Source organism: Schistocerca gregaria, chromosome 8 (genome assembly GCF_023897955.1).
Source record: "Schistocerca gregaria isolate iqSchGreg1 chromosome 8, iqSchGreg1.2, whole genome shotgun sequence".
Lineage (NCBI taxonomy): Eukaryota > Metazoa > Arthropoda > Insecta > Orthoptera > Acrididae > Schistocerca > Schistocerca gregaria.
In genome coordinates this window covers 359,133,146-359,156,798 of record NC_064927.1, presented here as the reverse complement: position 1 = coordinate 359,156,798, position 23,653 = coordinate 359,133,146, and positions in this window count along the sequence as shown.

The following is a 23,653-nucleotide window of genomic DNA, read 5'->3' as shown; positions in this document are numbered from 1 at the left end:
AAAATCTCATTCTACGTTACATTTATTTACGCTGATGGTCAACTGCCAGAGCTTGCACCATTCATCAGTTCTCGGGAGCTACTATCTTCTGGCATTGGTATTTTGTTATAAACGACCGCGTCGTCTGCGAACAGCCTTAGAGAGCATCCGACGCTTTCTACTACATCATTTACACACATAATGTAAACAGTAATGGTCCTATCACACTTCCTTTGGATACTCCGGAAAATAAATCTGTCGATTTTCTTCTGTTAAGAGCGACGTGTTGAATTTTGTCTGCAAGGAAGTCCCTTTGTTTTCACTAAACGGCAGAGCGTGGCGGTGTCGAATACCTTCCTGAAATCAAGGAACACAGCATCAACTTAAACGCCATTGTCTACAGCTCCCTGGTTTTCATGAAGGAACAGAGCGAGCTAAGTTTCGCAGGGTCTGTTTGCGGAATCTATGTCGATTTTGGATGTGGAGAGTTTCCTTCTCCAAGGACAATTCTTGAGCATAAAACATGTTCCATAATTCTACAACGTTAATGACATAGGTCTGAAATTGTATGCATCTGTCCTATGGCCCTTCCTAAAAACGGGAATTACCTGCGATTTCTTCCGATCGCCAGGTACCCTGCGTTGCTCAAGCGATTCACGATAAATTACTGCTAGAAGGGGGAGCAATTTCTTTCGCATAATCCTTGTAGAATCTTATAGGTATCTCATCTGAACCTGAGGTCTTTCCATGACTAAGCGATCGTAGTTGTTTTTCTATTCGCGATTGACTATCTCAATATTTGCCACTTCGCCGTTCATACGACGATTGAAAGGATTACCATCTTCTGCAGTAAAACAATTTCGGAAGACCGAAGTCAGTTTTCCGGCCTCCCCTCTGTTATATTCCGTTTCGGTGCCAGTATAGTCACTGAGTGAATGAACAAATGATTCTGATATATTTATTGATTTTATATACGATCAAAACCTCTGAGTGTTTTTACACTGCTGATAACGTTCTCTCACACGATTACGTGGCATCTGCGCCTTCTTCACAGTGATCACTCAACATGTGACGCTGTTTATGTTTCTTATATCCTTAGCAGGTTTGGTAAAAACACCAAACACATAGAACACTAATGCACACTTGCAGCCGTTCGACCTGTCACAGAGAATTGCATCCCTAATCATTTTCATACCCGACCTTGATGTGTATGAGTACGAAGTTGGATGTACAAATCTGTCCACGTCTTCTGGGTACTTCATTTTTTTATTGTCAGGCACTGTATAATAACACTACCTGAAGTAAACGTGTCTATTTTACAATCAATTATCAACGATTTTGGTCATAAAATCGCCATATTAAATCTGATACATTTATTGCAACCTAGATATTGAGTATTGGAGAGTGCTGCATCTTGGAACACTTTTCTAATTTTAGTCTCTAGCCAGCCTTGTAATAGAAGTTAAATGAATTTTCTTACTGCACTTGGAAACGATAGCATTCACTTTATGTGCGCTGCGGTCTCTTTCTGGAATTACGATAATTACCCCTGAAAAGAAATGAGCCGTGTGCGGCTTATGTTCGTACCGTTTATTGTCTAACACCTTGTCTTTGCGGTAGTGCCGTCTCATTTCTTATTCGGTTTACTGGCATCACTAAGTTGCTGGCTTGCCTGCCCGTGAGTGGCAGTAGCAGCGCTTATCGATAAGAGCACGGTCTTATTATCTTTGGAGCGACCGTTAGTATCTCCGGGTCGGCGTGTGTAGAGTTCAGTCAGAACGCAGCGCCAGCGAGGTCCGGACAGCCAGTACTCGCCGACCGCTTGCGACACACATGAACTGTCCGACGGAATGAGACTGGAGCGGGAGCGACCGTTGGTTGGTCGTTTGGTCGGTCGTCTCATCGGGCGACGTGTATTTGGTCATTTGACCGTTTCTGGGCCTCGTCAGTAGGTCATCTTGCCGGACTGGGTCGGTTCCTTCTTTGTGCAGAGTTGTCGGGTGGCCAATGGGCAAGTGTTCCCTCTGCATGGTTGGGTCCGAGCCAGTGTGCCCGGGTCGGCGTGTCACTGAGTTCCAAACGGACATCAAGGGAGTCGGGGTGGACCTGAAGTGAGCTCCGGAAAGTCATGACTCGCCCGACCATTGCCGACTCACATAACTTGAGTGGAAATGACCTTGCTTTGTTAGTTCGGTCGGTCCTTTCACCGGACGACGTGTATTTGTTAGCCGACCGCATCTGCGCCCCTTCAATTGGTCGTCTGAAGGGAATTGATTAGGTGGTGGGTTGGTTATTCAGCCATCCCTAGGTCGTGTTGCCATCCGATTATTTAAAATTAAGCTTGGCTGCCTGTCTCACCTAAACTTAAACCTAACTAACCTAAGGACATCACACACATCCATGCCCGAGACAGGATCCGAACCTGTGACTGTAGCGGCAGCGCGGTTCCAAACTGTAGCGCCTAGAACCTCTCGGTCATTCCGGCCAGCTGTATTAATTTAGTTTGTTTTAATGTTCAGTATGTGGAGAGACTTTTCCTTTCTATCTTTATTTTTTTTAACCAGACCCTAAGCCTTGAGTTGTTCTATGTTCAGTATATGGCCTTCAGCCGAACTTTATGTGAAATATTTTAAGATAAGGCATTCAGGAGTCTTAAATTAAAATTTCAATGGGCATTTGTTTAAAACCTTTTAAAATCTTCCTACTGAAATTCTTGTTATCCAGGCATTAAGCCTACAGCCGTGTGTATTCCTTAAGGCAATTTTAATAACTTGTGTTCTGGACTTTAGCCGTAATGCTTCTGGGTTCTTTTAAGGGCATGAGCGATTGTTTTAGCAAAATAAACTATGTATGCTTGTGCAACTAACAGCTACTGATTTTGGGCCCTTTTCCACAACCTGATCCGCTCTGTCCTGCGAAACCAGATTTCAAGTAAGGGTTTTCTTTTTCTTTCAGACCTGGATGACTGTTCCTAGGTACAGTATGCTCATGTACCTAGCAACAAATATCCGACGACATTTAAAATCGGTACAGCCGAGAAAATCTTTTCAGTACTGTATTTAACATTCATTGCGTTGCTTCAATACCCTGCTAAAAACCAATAAACAGTAACTGAAATCAAATTAAGTAGAAGTTATTGACAGCTAACACAAATTTTTGTTTTCAAGACAGGGAAAATTGTTAAGACATTAAATAAACTCAGTTCATCTGAAAATGTCACATGTTCCGTTTCTAGGTAAAACATGCTGCATGACTGATGAAGTATGGCTTTCGCACAGTAGATAACTCATTTTAAGCATATATAGAACTTTACCTGTCCTAAAAATCTGTAACTGAAGAATTAGCATCTCCAAAGTAGCTTTAATATCTTTTACAGTATTTAAACATGTCGAACTCTTTATATTTACAAACGTTGCTCAGAACATAACCTCGTACCTCACGAGATGATGATGATGGTTTGGTTTGTGGGGTGCTCAACTGTGCGGTCATCAGCGCCAGTACACATTCCCATTTTATACATATTCCACTCTAGCCACTTTCATGAATGATGATGGGATGATGACGACAACACAAACACGCAGTCAGTCGCCGGGCACAGAAAATCCCCAACCCGGCTGGGAATCGAAACCGGGACCCCGTGATGGCGATGGTGTTTGACCCGCCGTGGATACCTCAGTCATTGTAACTACTTCACGGAGTGACTGAGACATCCACGGCGGTTCGAGCACCATCGCCGTCATCGAGACGGTGCGAACTCTGACGAGGGTCCGTAATTAAAAGGCAGAAACCGGTCATACGTTAACATCGACTGCGATCAACACTGCATTTAAGTAATTTTATCACAATAAGATCGCTGTTCTCTGACAGTATGATATAAAATTACAAATGTAGCTTGTCCATGGCTTCCCAAAAGTCGATTAAGGTGCATGCCGGGACGAGAAGAACTCGACGGATTGAAACTAATGTGCTTAAACTTGGTAACTGGAAACAGTATCTGCCCAACCTTTCTCTAGGAATGTGAAAACAAATGCTTTCGAATTCCTTTTACAGTGTCGTCGATGTACTCTGAGCCAGAATAGCCTTTGCAACCCTACCTTTGAAGGCGAACATTTATTGTGTAAATTACTTTCGATATGTGTGGTGCAATTATTTTAAGCTGAAACTGACTGTATGTATTAAAATTTAATAAAAAGAACATCTGTCAAAAAAAATAATACATGAAATAGCTTCCTCAACAAACAACGACACAAAAATGGCTTACTGTTGAGTACAGAAACTGTGTGCTGTTAGAAAATGCACCTAGTGAATTATATGAAAATTTGAAAATGAAAACAGTTTCAAATTCCATCTCATGAAGTTAGTTTAGGCTTGACAATTGTTTCTTATCTTTGTAACGGATAATCCAGATCTGTTCTATAATAAGAAACGCCGAACTGCGGGATGTTGAATTAAATCACTGCCTAGTTAATTGCCTTTTCTTTTGCATTAAATTGCTTTTGTAAATGAGAATTAGTTTGTCTTTCTTCGAATGCAGCTCACTGTCCACGCAATAGCGCAAGGTGTGGCAGAGCAACAATCTTCATTCAAACTGTAAAGCTACGTTTCATTGAATTATTTGTAAAGCAATAAAAGGTTATATTGAAATTGAAGTGGTATTCCGATATCCTTAACAACACAACAGTGAATCTCATTAACAGGAAACTTTGATCTTTCCTTAGCTTTGGTATACCCCATGGAAACTTATTCCTATGAATAATATTTGTGTTGTGTAAAATTTACTGTTTACTTTTCAAATGAAATGCTTTTAATTAAAAGTGGAGGGTAACGACTAACAATTTTTGAACACATAACTGGAAATTCGCCCTTGATACCAAAACATAGATATTGTTAAACACAATGGAATTTTTACACCACAATACATCGCAATGCAGCAAATAAGAAATATTTTCGTTCTACCTTTTTCTAAACGTCATTTCTGTATGAAATCATCTTTCCTCAATTACACTAAGTAGCTTCTCAAATAAAATTCATTCTCCATACGAGCTGTCCGTCATCGAAACTCCTCTCTCAACGGCGACTCAACTTTCATTGTCTCCGCAACCGACTCATTGACTCATTCGTTATCTACGAATAGTACAACCTATAGTAACCAATGAGCACAAATTACTCATGTGTTCAGGAGTCCAAAGACGCTCATACGGCAAGCATTAAAAAAATAAATAAAAAAAATCTGCAATTTATTTTGATGTATATACCTTTTACTATTCCTCCCCCCAGTCTCGCCCAGTCAGGTCTTGTGCATCGTCCCTAGTAAGCACGACGTCGACGGCACGTTAATCTCTGGTCTTCGTTCCTGTGACTGAGGAAGTCGGGATGAGGGGTACACTTAGACTGGAAAGCCAAGGCCCTATAATGTCACTCCTTAAACAAAACAACTACCAAAACAATAAATTAACAATTTATTCAAGACTATATTGTAAAAGAACTAAGAGCCACGAACACGTGGCTACCTTTAAGACAATACCAGAATCACAGATAGTTTGCTTCTTAAGCAAGGAAGCAAATTATAATTACCAAGACTGACTTAAAGAGATAAGGCACAAAGATTTCAATAGTTAAAGGAACAATAAATTACAATCTCGAGGTGATTTAAAGAAATGTGACACAGATAATTCTTTTGTAAAGGGCAATAATTTGCAATATAAAAGTGATTTACGAAACACACACCAGTTCATTCAGAACCCAAATAACGCAAGCAACGGAACAAATTACCAGTTAATACAATTCATTCCCAAGCAATTTAAAAAAGCTTTATTTTTTTTTAATATACATGAAACACGTTAAAAGTTTACCAAACGGGCAGTGACGCCAGGCTGCCCTGGGCAATTGGCGACTCAACGGAAATTGCCTGAAGCAGCAGACCAGCCGTCCAAGACAACACCTAAACGCCGGGGCCCAACCGGGAGTCACTTCCCATTAGACGTCACGTCACAGCTACTGTGCACCGAAGCGTAACGTGGCTCCGCTCCCACACACCCGAACTCGCAGGAAACTGGAACACAAACAGATGGCAGAATACACCGCAAACACCAACCAAACATCAATTACTATAAGTTAAGAGATCAATAAATAACAAGTATATAAAGGAACTACGTACAAATGGCTAACTTTACAAAAGACAAGACTTTACTCCTAACTGAGTGAGGGCTTTCAAATAAATTCACTTATATAAGTGACCCAAATTTTACAGCAATATACAAGGGACGTGGACTTGATGGCAATCAAAATACTCTGAAAATCGCACACAGACAATAAATAAGTTTCTGGATACTGTCCCAAAAAGCCAAAAATTATAACACACACACTTCGTCCTGTCAGCTTTCTAATAGTAATCCAACCAGCGAATTTTTAAAAGGAAGTAGTAATTGCTGGTCTCCATGCGGTCACACACTTTGCCGGCCGCTGTTATTTCAACAACGCGTACATAGGGCAATCAAGTACACTTGCTGGAACGCAAATGGTTCAACGAAACAAAGGCACCCAAATTACTTACACCTTCGATGGAGAGCGTTGTTCGAGATGGTATCCAGGGATGGATCTCTCCGAGAAAGCAGGCACCAAGGCAATGTGACGAACGGCTCCCGGAGTTGACATCAGGCAGGTCCACCACCAACTCACGACCATCTTACAAGGTAGACCTGTAATTTTATGTGTGCCTCACTGTTTTTTTTTTCTTTAACTAACTTGTGCCTGATTTTATTCTGAGAAACTCAGTAATGAATGTAAATACCGTAAATGTGAAAGTGATTCAAAAAGTACTTGAAGTGAAGCGCAGCTGGAGAGCAAGAAACTCTTTACCGCGTAATCCCCCCAAAAATGGTATTAGGGAATCTTTGAGTATGGACTCTAAAAGAAAGGCAATTGATTTTATTAAACAAAAAGACTGTTAACGTGTATCTTGTAGAAAGAGGACGTGTTGCTAGGCCGTCACTGAGAACGTATTATTACATTTAATGAAAACTGATATTTTAGTGACAAAACCGAGTGAAGTATGAGTAAGAGTTGCCAAACATGTATGTATACAAATTTTCTGGAAGCGAACAATAGAAATACCATTTTCTCGGAAAAGGAGGTGAACTTCATTGTCGTCGCCGTCTATAAATCGTCAGAATTGTAAGTGTACAAAGTTCACTAAAATACAGGAAAAGAAATGCATTATTTATAGTTTTCATTCAATAAGTAACAACCTCTCATAATTTCTTAATTAGAGTTATTGGATTATGTTCTTGTACAATAGTATGGTGCTGAACTCCACTGACCAATTTTTAAGTAGCAGGACGTGTAGTTTTCTAACGAAAAGCAGATTGCTGTTCGATCTTGTTTACTTACAACAGTGGTCCCTTAGGTATGAAAAACTACGAAAACTTGGGCTCAAAGCTATCCGCAATACAGCCAGGTAACTAACAGAGCTGTATTTTAAACCTTAAAGAACAATAATTTCCCCCAAATTGCAATACGTCAACATTTGGTGCAGAAGCTGATCATTCAAGGAAGCATCAACCAAAATTCTGGTACCAGTTACAATTTAAAGTAAAAATCTTAATCAAAAATCAATCTCTCCCTCTCTCCAAACTCATATATAAATGAAACTGGAAACATATATAAATATTCATATTAAAAAAAGTCATTTTATAGAAACGGCATGCCGCTGCTGGCTGAGCACCCGTGTTTCCCTCTTTCGTTCACTCAAGGACGTCCTTGCGCCCCGTCGAACACCAACTGTCCCGAGTGCGAAACACCCGCGAGATCACAAAAGGGGCAAAGATCCTAGTACAGCTGGGTAATCGATAGTGTCGTGCCAAAGAGCTGGTGTCCAGAAAAAGCGCGCCACGGCTCAGTTCCTTTCTTACAAAACGAAGGAAGATTAGAAAACAACATTCTCTGCACAGATATCATTGGCGACAAGGTACTAACGTTGGAGGCAAGTGTAGGAAATTGAGCGGGTCTTCTTCAAAAATACAATTCACCATTTTTCTTCTACATCTACATCTACATTCATACTCCGCAAGCCACCTGACGCTGTGTGGCGGAGGGTACTTTGAGTACCTCTATCGCTTCTCCCTTCTATTCCAGTCTCGTATTGTTCGTGGAAAGAAAGATTGTCGGTATGCCTCTGTGTGGGCTCTAATCTCTCTGATTTTATCCTCATGGTCTCTTCGCGAGATATACGTAGGAGGGAGCAATATACTGCTTGACTCCACGGTGAAGGTATGTTCTCGAAACTTTAACAAAAGCCTGTACCGAGTTACTCAGCGTCTCTCCTGCAAAGTCTTCCACTGAAGTTTATCTATCATTTCGGTAACGCTTTCGCGATTACTAAATGATCCTGTAACGAAGCGCGCTGCTCTCCGTTGGATCTTTCTTATCTCCCTATCTGGAACGGATCTCAAACTGCTGAGCAATATTCAAGCAGTGGGCGAACAAGTGTACTGTAACCTACTTCCTCTGCTTTCGGATTTCATTTCCTTAGGATTCTTTCAATGAATCTCAGTCTGGCATCTGCTTTACCGACGATTAACTTTAGATGATCATTCCATTTTAAATCACTCTTAATGCCTACTCCCTGATAATTTATGGAATTAACTGCTTCCAGTTGCTGACCTGCTATATTGTAGCTAAATGATAAAGTATCTTTCTTTCTATGTATTCGCAGCACATTACACTTGTCTACATTGAGATTCAATTGCCATTCCCTGCACCATGCGCCGTTGCAGATCCTCCTGCATTTCAGTACAGTTTTCCATTATTACAACGTCTCGATATACCACAGCATCATCCGCACAAAGCCTCAGTGAACTTCCGATGTTATCCACAAGGTCATTTATGTATATTGTGAACAGCAACGGTCCTACGACACCCCCCTGCGGCACACCTGAAATCACTCTTACTTCGGAAGTCTTCTCTCTATTGAGAATGACATGCTGCCTTCTGTTATCTAGGAACTCTTCAATCCAATCACACAATTGGTCCCATAGTCCATATGCTCTTACTTTGTTCATTAAACGACTGCGGGGAACTGTATCGAACGCCTTGCAGTATTAAGGACGGAAAAATAAAGTAAGACGTTGTAGCAAGGTGAGACGTGAAGTTCCACATCTCCCGACTACGAAAACAGTTCCTTAACCACACTGTCATCTTGTTTGCTGGTGCCCTACCACGTCTTCGGCGAAAATCGTAAGTTAGTTTAGGTGGGAACCTTCGCTCCATTAGCTAAAGGTTCGTGTTTGCTTCACCATTTCCAGTTTGCACACCAACTTCGGATGTAGATCCATAAGTTTTCTGAAGAAGTTTACTCCGCAGGGCCAGAGCAACAGATTCCCTCGATGCTGCGTCTGACACAGCACGTGCTCGGCGTCAAACGAGGCGGCACAAGACGCTGCGAGTCGTCGGGGAGGCACATGCTTGTGCGAGTATGTGTGTGTGTGAGTGCGTGGGCGGCGGTGTGAAGGCGCGGGGTGCATAATGCGACCGCGCCGCAAGCTGACACACTCGCCCCCGCTTCATCACGGCTGGCGCCAGGCCCGTCCCAACCCGTCACGAGGCAGCCGTCGGCCTGAGCCGCTTTATGAGCTGCTGCGGACGCAGTCGCTGGCGCCAGTGCTGGGGAACTCTTCCCTGCCGGCTCCTCTCTCTCCCTCCCTCTCAGGGAACAGGTGGCACGACAGACTGCAGTGTCGCCTAACCACTCATTCCCCAACTCCGCGCTGCCGCCCGGCCTGAGATAAATGGCAGAACCTGTGTGCTTATCTGGCACCTGCGCGTGACTCATCTCTCAGCAAGGACGACATTAGCAGCGGTCATAAGTTGGAAGCAGGAAAAGAGATTTGCATATCCCGTAACTTTATCCTTCACAGGAACAAATTAGTAAACAACATCTACATGACACAATAAACTGTCTAGCAAGAGAATAGACACTCTAACAGAAGTACCACCCACTGGAATGGAAGACAAATTGAAAGCAAGTTCATTACAATCGATGTTTTCCCAAAGATTGCAGCTGTATCATTCATGATTTAAATGCGAAAAAATGCACGAGTTACTGGTTTTTTCATCATTAGCACAATCTGTTTCGAGATTTTATCCTCGTTTTCAAGTGCATGTGTCTACATTTTTTTTTCTTTTTGTGTTCGCAAGTGTGATTTTCTGTCTCTCTCGCACTGTTGTTGTCTGCGAAACTGCTGGATGGTTCAAATGGCTCTGAGCACTATGGGACTCAACTGCTGAGGTCATAAGTCCCCTAGAACTTATAACTACTTAAACCTAACTAACCTAAGGACAACACACACATCCATGCCCGAGGCAGGATTCGAACCTGCGACCGTAGCGGTCGCGCGGTTCCAGACTGTAGCGCCAGAACCGCTCGGCCACCACCGGCCGGCGAAACTGCTGGAGAAGGCAACGGTGAGATATGAAGGTAACTACAGATAAATACAACGTGCATTTGAGAAGAAATACGTCACCTGGTTGATGCCTAAACCCCCCATACTAACATACCAACCTAAAGTACAAAAAGGAGAATGTCCAGTGAGACCCTTAGTTAATACTATGAACAGTCCTGCATAGAAACTGTCTCAGGAACTCACTCATTTCCTAAAAAAGTATTTCATATATCAAATAACACGTACTATAAAAAACAGTACCACACTAGTAAGAGAAATAAACAATCCAAATGGTAACCATTTTATATCACGAAGTATCCCTGTTAAGGAAGCTATTGCAGTAATAAAAACGACTTGCTGAGGCACAAGAAGTGTTCACAAAATGAATTTATTGAAGTTATAGAGTTACTAAAACTAATCCTCAACTACAGTTACATTGCATTCAGTGGTAACGTTTATCAAAAACCAGAGGGACTAGCCATTGGCTTCAAGCGTACCTGTTACAATAATAGACATTCTCATAAACCACCAGTAACAGAAAATTGTCAGCAGCCCGGAACCCTGTTTACATTACATAGTCTCCTACACCTTAAACAATAAAAATTAAAATTTCTCAGAATTAGGAATACACAAAATCACATGTAAAATTTCGATACCCTGAAAACATCAACTGTTACATACACAAAAATTTCACAAAACTAGCTACAATGACACAAATAAAAAAACATTGAAAATCTACAAAAAAACGTAAAACGACATCTCAAGATACTCCACCATTTCGAAAAACCACATTCAGTGATTGTAATGGAGAAGCCGGAAAGTTTTGTACAGCACAAAAAGGAAGGACAAAAAAATTCTTATTGACAAAAGAGATGTGTGTGAAATCTTATGGGACTTAACTGCTAAGGTCATTAGCCCCTAAGCCTACACACTACTTAACCTAAATTATCCTAAGGACAAACACACACACCCATGCCCGAGGGAGGACTCGAACCTCCGTCGGGACGAGCCGCACAGTACATGACTGCAGCGCCTTAGACCGCTCGGCTAATCACGCGTGGCTCTTTGTGACAAAGTAGATAACCAATCATTTAATTCTTTCAATAGTTTCTCTAGCATAAACAATTTCCATACATACGTACATTATCCCATAGATTCTACTCAACACCTACAACAAAACAGAAACGTAATCGATCATTCATTGGCCAATAATGTCAAAATAATTTTTATAATTGACAACTTTATGTTGTCATATATAATGTAATCCTCAGAAAATGTAACACCTTTGACTGTATACAAACTCTTCGTGAACCCATACTATTGTAACATCACTTTGGCATGCTTTGATTACCAAAACGGGCAGTGTAAATCACGACTTGCGTGTGTGCAGAATTGTGTGTAGTGAAGGAGGTATACAACTTGCAAGAGCTGCAGATACCATCTCTAACATTAGCATGTGAAAAACATTCGAATATTCATCTGTTCGATTTTTCTGCTGCAATCTAATCGCAAAAACACAACAATACAGCAAGAGTGGAAGACAATCACAAATTCGAACATCACAAAAGATACTTATGTAAACAAATGCACCTGAAAATGAGAATAAATTCTCGAAACTCATTACGGTAAAAATGAAAAAGGAAGTCACTGCTGTAGTTTTTCATTATTTAAATCATGAAAGCAAGTTGCCTAGAAAATTAAAACACCAGACACAAATTTAGTTACTCCCCAATGAGACATTACCCTGATACGGTGTAGCTCCACCTCATCTGGATAATCATCTCAATTTGGCGATGAAGAGTCTTCTTCGGTATGCCATTTCCAGTTGAAGCCACTCGTTCACGAGTGGTCCCTGCAGAGCTATCAGATCGCGGGGATGTTGGTTGATACGTTTCACGCGCTGTTGCAAAGAGTCCCACAAATTTTCTGTGACTGACGCCGAGTGATTTAGTGGGCCAGTCGATGTTCCATACTGTGCTTGAATGTTCACCATGACAGGAAGGAATGGATGCAGCCCTATGAATACGACTGTAGTCTCCCTGAAAGAATGAACTATCCATACCATACTCTTCATGAAGATTGTAGCGTTTTTAACATTTATTGGGGTAGCTGAACACATGTCCACAGACTGTTAGCTGTTCAAACATCCTATTCCTCAACACTTAACTAGGAATACACAGAAGCCCTGGCTTGTGTAAAACGACCAACAACATTAAATCCTCGAACATGTGAAAAGGATAATTGACTAAACTGTCTATTTGTGGCCCTAAATGTTCATATGACAGCGTTTTTTTTTTTTTTTGTTAATTTCTTCCGCATAAAAGTTGAAAGTCGGAAGAATATCTGTTCCAAGGAGTGATTGTATTGATCTAAATTCGTGTGATACCCTTCAGATTAATGAAACACCTCTCAATCCTGTAAATTACTCATCACATTTAAAAATTGTTACTCGGATGTCTTCATGAAATAAATCCTATCGTGGGACAAAAGTGAAACACACATTGCAAAATCATTCGTACATACAGAATGCGCCTCATAATCCTTAGCTACATTTTCTAACGTTTCTGAAGTGGCAGGCGTCAAGGAACTGTGACTGTTACGGTGCTGAGCTAAAACATTCATAAATAAACAATAATTCTCATAAAATTGACTCGCCTCAGTGGCATTCAAACAATATTTAAAATAAAAGACAAGTGAATTTTTGAGAAAGATAATGTTTCAATTTACCCAGAATTACTTTACCTTCGCCAAAAAAAAAGGCATCTTAGGAGCTACCATGAGGTTATTAACGAATCATCCAACCATAATGACTCTTCAACTCAATCTTCGAAGAAACTGAAATAAACTTTTAAAAGTTTCCACATAGGAGTTTTAAATCTCATGAACATTGAGACAATCGTTATTGAAGGAATTTACAAGTTTCACAACAGTTTTCCGTTACTCAATATTTGAGTTAATAAAATTCCCAGATCATATGTTAACAATGATGGCACTAAACAGTATTAAATCATAAATCAAAGAGCTGAAAACAAAGACATCTGGTTAATAATCAGGCAATGACATAAAGTGTCCAGCTTAGCACAGACATCCTTTCGTCCTTTTACAGAACAAAGCGTAGGTACTCTAAAGCATATACAGGGTAAAAATTGAAGCCACAAGGTGACAACAACAGAAATGAAGTGCAGATCATACGTCAGAAGATCTCATAAGGCCCTTTCAGGCTAAGTAAATTAAAATTAAAATAATGACAATGATATTTGTAGCAATTTAACACACAACTGTTTAAAAAGGAACAAATCATTCGGAAAGATTAATCGTTCATAACAGCTTTAACACAAGGGCTTTTAAAAAGGAGACACACAAATTAAAGTTACTTATTATTTCTTCATTTTGTTGTAATTTTATATTGTTACAGTATTCCTTATACCTTGTTATATTTTTTATTTCTGATCACTGCGTTAATTGGCAGAGCAGTGGGTATCATTATTTCGAGTAAGCTTTCATACATGTGTTCTCACAGTTGTGGTAAGATTTTATGAATTACACTGATTTGTGTGGAATAAGTATTTCTGTCTCATATGTGTATTTAAATTGTACAGATTTGTGGGTTGTACAAGCTTAATTTTATTACATTATTTATTTTAATATTATACTTGTTTTGTTACATTATTTATTTTAATATTACGCTTGGCTCTCTTGGGGCCTCCTAGCTTATTTCGAAACTTCTGTTAACTCATTTTAATGGTTTCTGTATCCTGCACTAATTGGAAGGTATCAGTTTGTCACTGAATGCTTTTTGTCATTCTGCAATGTGGTATTGTACTTTAATAAAGTGTTCCTATAAAGTTTTGAAATGTATTGTAATATTAATTCTTTGGTATACTGTTAAAAGATAGTTTAGAAATTTTGATCACTCGCAGTTTTTCTCAGCGCTTCTACTCCTTATTACGTAAAATTCTGGCAACAGAGCGTGGTTGTGGGTGTGATGAATTGTGAATGATCTTCCTCTTCTGTAGTGGTCAATCCAAGGATTGGCTTGCAACAGCTACAATGGCAGCTTGTCCCCATTCTGTGCGTCTTTCAGCTTTTCCTTCATTTCTTTATATGTGTTACATCGCACATCTTTCACGATTTCATCCATGTAGCTCAGTCGTTGTCTTCTTCTGGGTCTTTTTCCCTCGACATATCCCTCTATGATTGTGTTCAGGAGTCCTTTATGTCTTAATAGATGGCCTGTAAATTGCACTCTTCTTTTAACAATGAAACTCCAGAAGCTTCTCTTCTCGCCTGCTCTTTCCAGAACATGATAGCTAGAATTAATTTATTAATGTTTGGGTGCCTTAACGTGGCAGATACTACTCTGTTTGGTGTAATGGTTCAGAGAGGGTAGAATGGAGGTAATCAGGATGATGGACCTATTCCAAGGCAAGTGAACTATGCTTTGGAAAATATGAATGCGTATGTCACAGGAAGTGCAGAACTGGAATGGTGCATCGACTCGTTGGGGTACATGACCGCTCATTGGGTCAACCCACCAGATTTGAAGCTGCTACACGTGAATGCAGCCATCTCATGTTTACAGCTGGTCGTGTTATAGTTAGCTTCAGTAGTTGTATGAACAGACCCATTAGTGTGCGTAGCACGACGGAAGATTTGATCAATCTGTCTCTTTGTTATAGAATCAAGTGAAATGTTAGGAACTTAAAGATATTCTGTTGTTGGTGCAAATGGTATCTGGCTGGTTAGAACAGGAGCCATGTGAGGCTACGGTGAAAAGGCACCACTTGATGTAGAAATGTTCTTTGATTTAGTTTTTGTGTTTGCCCGTTACTTGCGTGACAGCATAAGTGCGTTTGAGTCGGTTAATCTACGTAAGTCGGTTACTTTCCAAGGAGAAGGTGGAGGTGCTAGCTATTATCTAAAATCTGAAGGGAAAGTTTGACACCCTGGACCCTGCTAAAGTGGTACACATCTGTGTCTTCCTTGAACTGAGCAAATCGGAGAGTGCTGAAAACTTTCATGTAAGGATTGCTCAGACTTACAATGTCCACATCACTGAAGCCCTAGAGAGTAGATGTTTCTTAAAAATTTTGGTGTGGTGAAGTCATGGGCAAGCACTGACCAGTTTCAGAGGCTCTATACTTATAATACGGTTCATCACCCCATTTGCATCCTTGGCAATCCATCCAAAAACAGAAGTATTTTCAGAGGCTATGTCTCCTAGACTAAGATGGAAGAGGAGAATTAATTTCGTTCATTTACTTTTGTCAATCTCTTCGGATATCATCTTGATTCTTAATTGCATTATTTTGTTAAAACTGAGACTTTCAGTTTTCCAAATTTGTGTGAACTGTGGGCTTTATGGCAACGTTCCTGTTACTATATGACCCTTGGAAGTTTTCCAGCCTCATTCCTACGCCAGGTCCTCAAAGATAATGGTATGGAGGATATGCTGTCATAAGACGTCACTAACCCAGAGCAGTTTGAAATACGACCTGAGCAGAGTAGTGGAAATACGGTACGCCTGGTGCTGTTTGCTAGAAATCAGTCTGTTCTTGGAAGTTAGTGGAAAGCACAAATAGGGACAGCATCTTGAGCTATTTGAGTGTGTTGACATACACCGCATCTGAAATCTTCTGGTATAAGTTGTGCTGGCGCCATTTTGCGTATAGGAGAGAGCGGGCTATGTTATGGTTGTGTATATAAATTCAAAGTCTATGCTAGGGTGACTGTTTGCTACAGGATGGCTTAAGCATCTTCTTACAAATTCTCCTATCTCTAAGTTTTTAACTGTAAACGTTTTGGCCAATTGCGCAGCAGTACCCAATGAACTGAATTATATTACTGTATATGTTGACAGCTGGTGCAAGCATGTCTAACTACCGTAGACCCTTAGCATATTTTGGTGCCTTTAATATAGTGTTCTTGTAATTACCGCTCTGGTTCCTTTTGCAACAATTGAGCTATGAACCTTGTTTATTCTTGGTAATGTTGTTACTTGTAATCTTGCTTTGTGTGCAAGATCTAACACTATTTTGAGAAATACTTGAAAATATTTTCTGATTTTGTTGTAATTTTGTACAGTCACGATATTCCGTAGACGTCGTTGTATTTTTCATTTCTTATCACTACATTATTTGGCAGACCGTGGCCAACATCATTTAGAGCAAGCTTTCATACATGCGTTCTGACGGTTGTAGAAAGATTGTTTGTGGTACTATAATTTGGATGCAGTATCTTTATTTTGAATCTGGTATGTATATTTAAATTCTACTTATTTCGTGGGTTGACCTAGTGTATTTTTATTACATTATTTGTTTTAATAATATGCCTGGTATCCTTTTGGTGCATTACTTCAGAACTTTCATTAAATTATTGGAATGGGCTCTGTATCTTGCCCTAATTTAAGAGTATCAAACTGTTACTGAACAATTCTTTTTATTCTCTCATGTGGTATTGGATTGTAGAGTACTGCACGTATACGTTTTTCAGATTTATTGTGATACAATCTTCTATCAGTCCATCTCCTACTACCCCTTCTCTCTGTCCATCTCTTCCTTACCCCCACTCTGCCCATCTTCTCCACCCCATCAGTGTGCCCACCTCCTCCACCCTCCACCCTCCACCCTCCACTCTGTGCCATCTCTTCCGCCCCCTCTGTGTCAATCTCCACCTCCCCATCTGTCAATATGCCCCTTCCCCTCTGCTCATGTCCTCCTCCACTCTTTAATGTCATCTCTTCCTTCCCCTCTCTTTTTCCACCTCCTCTCCTCTCTCTCCATCCATTTCCTACCCCCTATCCTTGGTCACCTCCTCTTCTTTCCTTTCTCCTCCTCTCTCCTCTCTTTGTCCATTTCCCCTCCCCTCTCCATATCCACCTTCCCCTTGTCTGTCCGTCTCCTCCTTATCGCTCCTGTCCACAGCTCGTAGTCTATTGGCTACCATTGTTGTCTCTGGATCATGGGGCCCTGGGTTCGATTCCCGGCCAGGTTGGGGATTTTCTGTGGTCTGGGACCGGGTGTTTGTGCTGTCCTCGTCATTTAATGATCATTATCATTATCATTCGTGGTATTGATGGGACTGCACTGTGGAAAAATTGGTCTTTGTAAAAATTGTGACTTTGTACAGGCGCAGTTGAGTGCCCCACAAACCAAACATCATCCTTACCTCTTCTCTCTCCACTTTATAACGGTCACCCATTACGAGGCTGATGGTTCTTACCGATACAGTATTTCTTCCCAGATTGTAACTAATATGTACACCAAATGTGATTGAAATCGTTCTAGGGGTTAAGGATGATCTTATTACCCACTTAAATCACTGTACGTCAAATATATTTAATGAATTTGTACATATACTTCACCTGTGTCTAGACAAATTTCGCCTTGCAATTTCCTTTTCAAGCATCTCAATATTTATGACGTGGTATCTCCTAAAGCATGAGCTCCAGTGTGATATAATTTTGCAGGTATGTACAGTGGTGTATATCTCAACTAACTGTAAAATGTGTTGTGAATAGAATCCGTAGTAAAGGAGTAACAAAATAAAACGCTTTGTATGATGCAGCAGTTTTTCTCGGTTCTCACTGTTTATAAAGTCATATCTCCCTAGCTATATGTCATACAGTGGTATAATTTTTCTGTTACATACTGTGGTATATGTGAATATCGTATGAAAAGTGCGTCGCTAAGTCAGTTAGTAGTAAACAAGCAATAAATTAAAAAGGTATGCTTCATGCGGCAATGTCACTGCGTGACCAGCAAAAAAGTAGCAAGCGATAGTGTTTTTCTTCCCTTCATGATTTTGTGTGGCTCGTCGCTGAGAAAAAATTTCTTATTGGTTTTAAATTACGATTAAATATGGTTGCAAGTCATTCTACACCTACATTTATACTCCGCAAGCCACCCAACGGTTTGTGGCGGATCATTAAGTGCTCTCATTCGCAAATACTGGATGACTAAGTTACAGGTATTCGTACTTCATGTGCTACACTGTTTTTCAATCCTATTCCCACACTTTTGATCTCCAACCCTACGATTCTTCGCTGGGTTGTTGTTCTTACCCACACAGCGATGATTTACAGACAGGAGTTGATTTGCATACCAAGTTTGGTTCAAATCGATCTAGTGGATTAAAGCGTTATGTGGAACATACGTACATAATACATACATACTTACATCCATCCATCTTCATAAAATGTATATTTTGGTTCCTTGGTATGTTATTAAATGAGAATTTAAAAATTATGATCACTCACAGCTCACGCAACCCTACACCTTCCTGTTACGTCACACCAACGTCCAGGGGCGCTTGCCGTGTAAGCACACACAGAAGTCCCTGGTCTGAGCTGATCGCTTAGTTAAGCTCGTTACAAATGATGCACTACAAACATTGTTTGCAAATAACGTGTTTCGATCAGACGGTATCTATTCCATGTGAGCTCTTTCGTCTTACGTAAACTCCAGGTTCTCTCCACAGTTCGCTACATTTTCCACTATCAACTGATGCGAATTTGGCAGACTGTGTTTGTGGGGAACCGAAAACAGGTCAAAAGAAGAAATAAAGTGTCCAAGCCGGTGGTTTCTTATAGACAGCCCTAAGAAAGGGAAGCAAAACATCGATGGCATCGTAATGTCCCCAGAAGATACCTTTGACGTGATGTCTGATCACTAGGGGGCTGCATTGTACGGAAACTTTAAAACTATGAAAGATAGGACAGTGAGGTATGGCTCGAGGGCAATAATTTTTGCTAATCTGAAAAAATACTTCAGACACAGACACACACACACACACACACACACACACACACACACACACACACACACACACACACATACATATATATATGAGAAGTTAAAAATTATGATCACTCACAGCTCACCCAGCCCTACAGTGATACGTCCCTGCCATCTTCGCAGTTTTACAAGTAAAGTGAGAAAGTGATAGTTATTCCGGCTTTTATGAATACTAATCCAAATAAGACTCAGATAGTATTTGTAAACTGATAAGTTGTGAAACTGTATAATGTAGAGGCGTTGCTATTTACATAGTAACTGAGATTATCATGTGACATAAACTGTGAACGGGTCAACTGAATCCGATTCGTGACTGTTAAGTGCATCTGTCGTCCGTTTGACATTTCACTTTGTTGCAGCTAAACATAGCCCTTGGGCAAAGATTGCCTAGAATGTGATTTTCGTCCTCATTATGTCAAATTAAAGATCAAAGACAAATCTGCTGCAGTCCAGGTTACCAACAGGAACTGTGAGATAATGTGGATGAAGTCAGATGTAACATCTGAGTATAAGAAGAAAGAAGATACTGTTAAGTGCTGTTAAACCACATATTTACAATTAGCTATTACACTACACCCATTAGAACTAGAAGCTGATGTGGAGTATGTCGAAAGTACTGTAAACAAAATGCAAACTGAAATCACATACAGGCACCAAAAGAAATTAGAAGTCATGCAACTAAAACTGCATCAGCAGCAGGACAACCAAGCATCCAACAAAACACAGTTTCATGAAAGAGTCAGTAATCATACTGATATCACCTTCAGTGAAAAGGAACACTATCTACTCAAGAAAGGGTTAAAGCACAATGTATAACCCAGATTAAGTAACAATTACCTAAAAAACATCATCATACACACTAAAAAAGCAGCCGATTTAGCTGCCTTAATAACACTGAGCAGGTTGTCCTAGCACACAATATAAATAAAATTATTCAGAAAAGCATAAGCAACCATAATGGAACCCCCAAAGCTGTTTATCAAGCGATAAAGCTAGTAAACAGCATAAACATGAAACAAATAATAACAATGCCATGATTCTGAAAGCTTAAATAACAATTGTGTAGTAATTATGAACAAAGATGAATATATCACTAAAACATCAACTTTCATTTCTGAAAACAACATAACAGAGCTCAAGCAAGATCCAGCTATAAAATTCCAAAGAAAAATCAGAAAAATGTTTCATAAATGCAACTTCCTCTTCACACAAAACAAGCAAAAATATGCATTTTAATGAATCCCACAGCCACAAGACTGAGAGCTCAACCTAAGGCACATATACCCCAAGTACCATTGAGGCCTATTGTTAGTTATAGTAATACACCTGCTTCCAAAGTCTCTCAATTACTGAATAAAATTGTGAAACATTACTATACATTTGATAAATAATACTCATTTAAGAACACAAAGGAATTAGCAACTACAATTAAAGACATAAATTTTCCTGCAGATGTCAGGTTTGCCTCTTTCGATGGTACTAACCTATTTACAAATGTAACAACTGAAGAAACAACAGAAATAGTTTTTGAAAACTTAATAAAACATAAAAAATTGTCAATTTCAGAAATCTCATAAGTGAAGGACATGTTGTGGCTAACATTGCCTCACAATTACTTTATATTCAATGGGAAAGTTTACCAACAGAATGAGCGTCTTGCCATGGGCAGTAGCGTATCAGGTTTTCTGTCTGACATATTTCTCAATTATATGGAAAGTATGTTCTTCAACCAAAACCACAGATTCAAAAGTAAAATAATATATTACTGGAGATATGTTGATAATACCTTGCTTCTATTTGACGGAACAAAAGATGAGATCGACGAACTACTAGAAGTATTCAATTCTGTCCACCAAGACATAAAATTCACAATAGAACATGAGACAAGAAAGACATATTTCCTGGATCTTAAAATCACCATCAACAAAAACATAAGTTCAGCATACACAGACATAAGAGTGGACAAATCACCATGCCATCCGACAATACAAAATCATGCTGCATTTAGGTCCATGCTACACAGAGTATACTCTCTTGATCTAGAAGAAAACATCCTTGAGAATGAGACAGATACAATAAAGAGCACTGCCATAAGGAGTGGCTACACAGGCAAAACAATTGACAGTTTAGACAGACAAATACACAAAAGCAAGACAACGAATGGCAACAATATAAAAGGAGAGAAAATATTCGCCAGTATTTCATACCTGTGCCCCACATCACAAAAAATATCTAAACTTTTCAAAGAAACTAATGTAACAGTTTCATTCTTAACTAATAATAAATTAGGAACTTACTCACCAATAACGTAAAATCAAATATGTGAACATACAACAGTGGAGTGCACAAAGTATCATGCCCTAATTGTCCTTCCAATTATGTAGAGAAAACAGGCAGAAACTGCAAAAGCCGTTTCCAAGAACATGTAAAAGCTTTCAGGCTCAACCACTTTGAAAAACCAGTCATTGCAGAACATATGCTGGAAACAGAACATGTCATCAACAACCTAGAAAACAATTTGGTAGTATTACATAATGAAGCCAATGGTAAGAGCCTAAAACTGTTATAACAACTGGACATATACCTCCTCAAAATCAGAAAACCAGAATAGATGTTAATGAACAAACAGATTACGCGTGCCAAATTGTTTCAGTAATTTTAAAGACTTATTATAAAGTAATTTCCTACATATTTCAACTGTATCCAGCATATGTCAACTGTTTAATAATTATACCTTTAGCTCAATGAAAAGTGCATCTCAGACCACACCGTGCACAAAAACATCTGTTCAGGTTTTTTTATTGGTAACGCTACGTAGAGCTCTGTATGAAAATCACTGGCTGTGCTGTGTGCAGTCTGTGGCTGGTTTGCATTATTGTCTGCCATTGTAGTGTTGGGCAGCTGCAGCTGGATGTGAACAGTGCGTAGCGTTGCGCAGTTGAAGGTGAGCCGCCAGCAGTGGTGAACGTGGGGAGAGAGATGGCAGAGTTTTGAAATTTGTAAGAATGGATGTCATGAACTACTATATATATATATATATATATATATATATATAATGACTATTAAGGTAAATACATTGTTTGTTCTCTATTAAAATCTTTCATTTGCTAACTATACCTATCAGTAGTTAGTGCCTTCCGTAGTTTAAGTCTTTTATTTAGTTGGCAGTAGTGGTGCTCGCTGTATTGCAGTAGTTCGAGTAACCAAGATTTTTGTGAGGTAAGTGATTTGTGAAACATATAGGTTAATGTTAGTAAGGGAATTCTTTTGTAGGGATTTTTGAAAGTCAGATTGCGTTGCGCTAAAAAATATTGTGTGTCAGATTAAGGACATTCGTGTAAAATTGTTCGAAGAGGACGTTTCAAAGTGTTTACAAACATGTGCTTGCGAATGTGCCTCCTGAATGAAGTGATATGTTTGAAAACACTGTTCATATTTTCCACTATTTCGCACATATTTTCCGCGTCTGACTAACTAAATTCGTAATACCTAACATCAAACCTTTTCGTGACAGGAATATGCATTTTATCTCATTCAAACGAAAAAATAAAGCATGTGTTAAGACGAATTACAGCTGAAGATGGACCCTCAGGGACCGAAATGCATCATGTACTGAATAAAACACGAAAAATTGTGACCCGAGGCGTTATTTAATTCATACCTCGAGTGAACTGAGTACAGTCACGTTTCAAGCTGAAATATATGGATAAAATTAAACTAAATTTTGTCAATCGGAACAGCAGGGACCAGAGAGATTCACTCAGTGACCAGGGCGGAAGTCGCCAGCTTTGTGGCCGACCGGTTCTAGGCGCCTCAGTTTGGAGCCGCGCTGCTGCTACGGTCGCAGGATCGAATCCTGCCTCGGGCATGGATGTGTGTGATGTCCTTAGGTTAGTTAGGCTTAAGTAGTTCTAAGTCTAGGGGACTGATGACCTCTGATGTTAAGTCCCATAGGGCTCAGAGCCATTTGAACCATTTGAAAGGCGGCAGTCAGTCTGTTACGCCACAGGGTCATGGTTATTAATCTCCTTCTTCTCAAATAGGAACTTCCCTCACCAGTGACAGAGCCTTCTGGTATTCTCCATTGGGCTCTGTAAGTACTGGATGCTTGCATAAGCGATCCCATGGCATCATGAACAAAGATATTAGTTCTGCTTAGTTTATATAATCCTCCTTTCGTTGACACTCTCTTGTAATTTCGTATGGTCGTAAGAAATTTTGAATCATACACTTAGTTCGATATAGGAGCCACGAAGTGTGTGTGTGTGTGTGTGTGTGTGTGTGTGTGTGTGTGTGTGTGTGTGTGTGTGTGTGTGTGTGCTCTTGCCAAAAACGTTAAGATGTCATGAACGATATTATTGACTGTGTGGCTAGACTTTGAAAAACCACGTGCTAAATCACGATTTTCCAATATCTTGAAGAAAATATATTGCTTCAGCT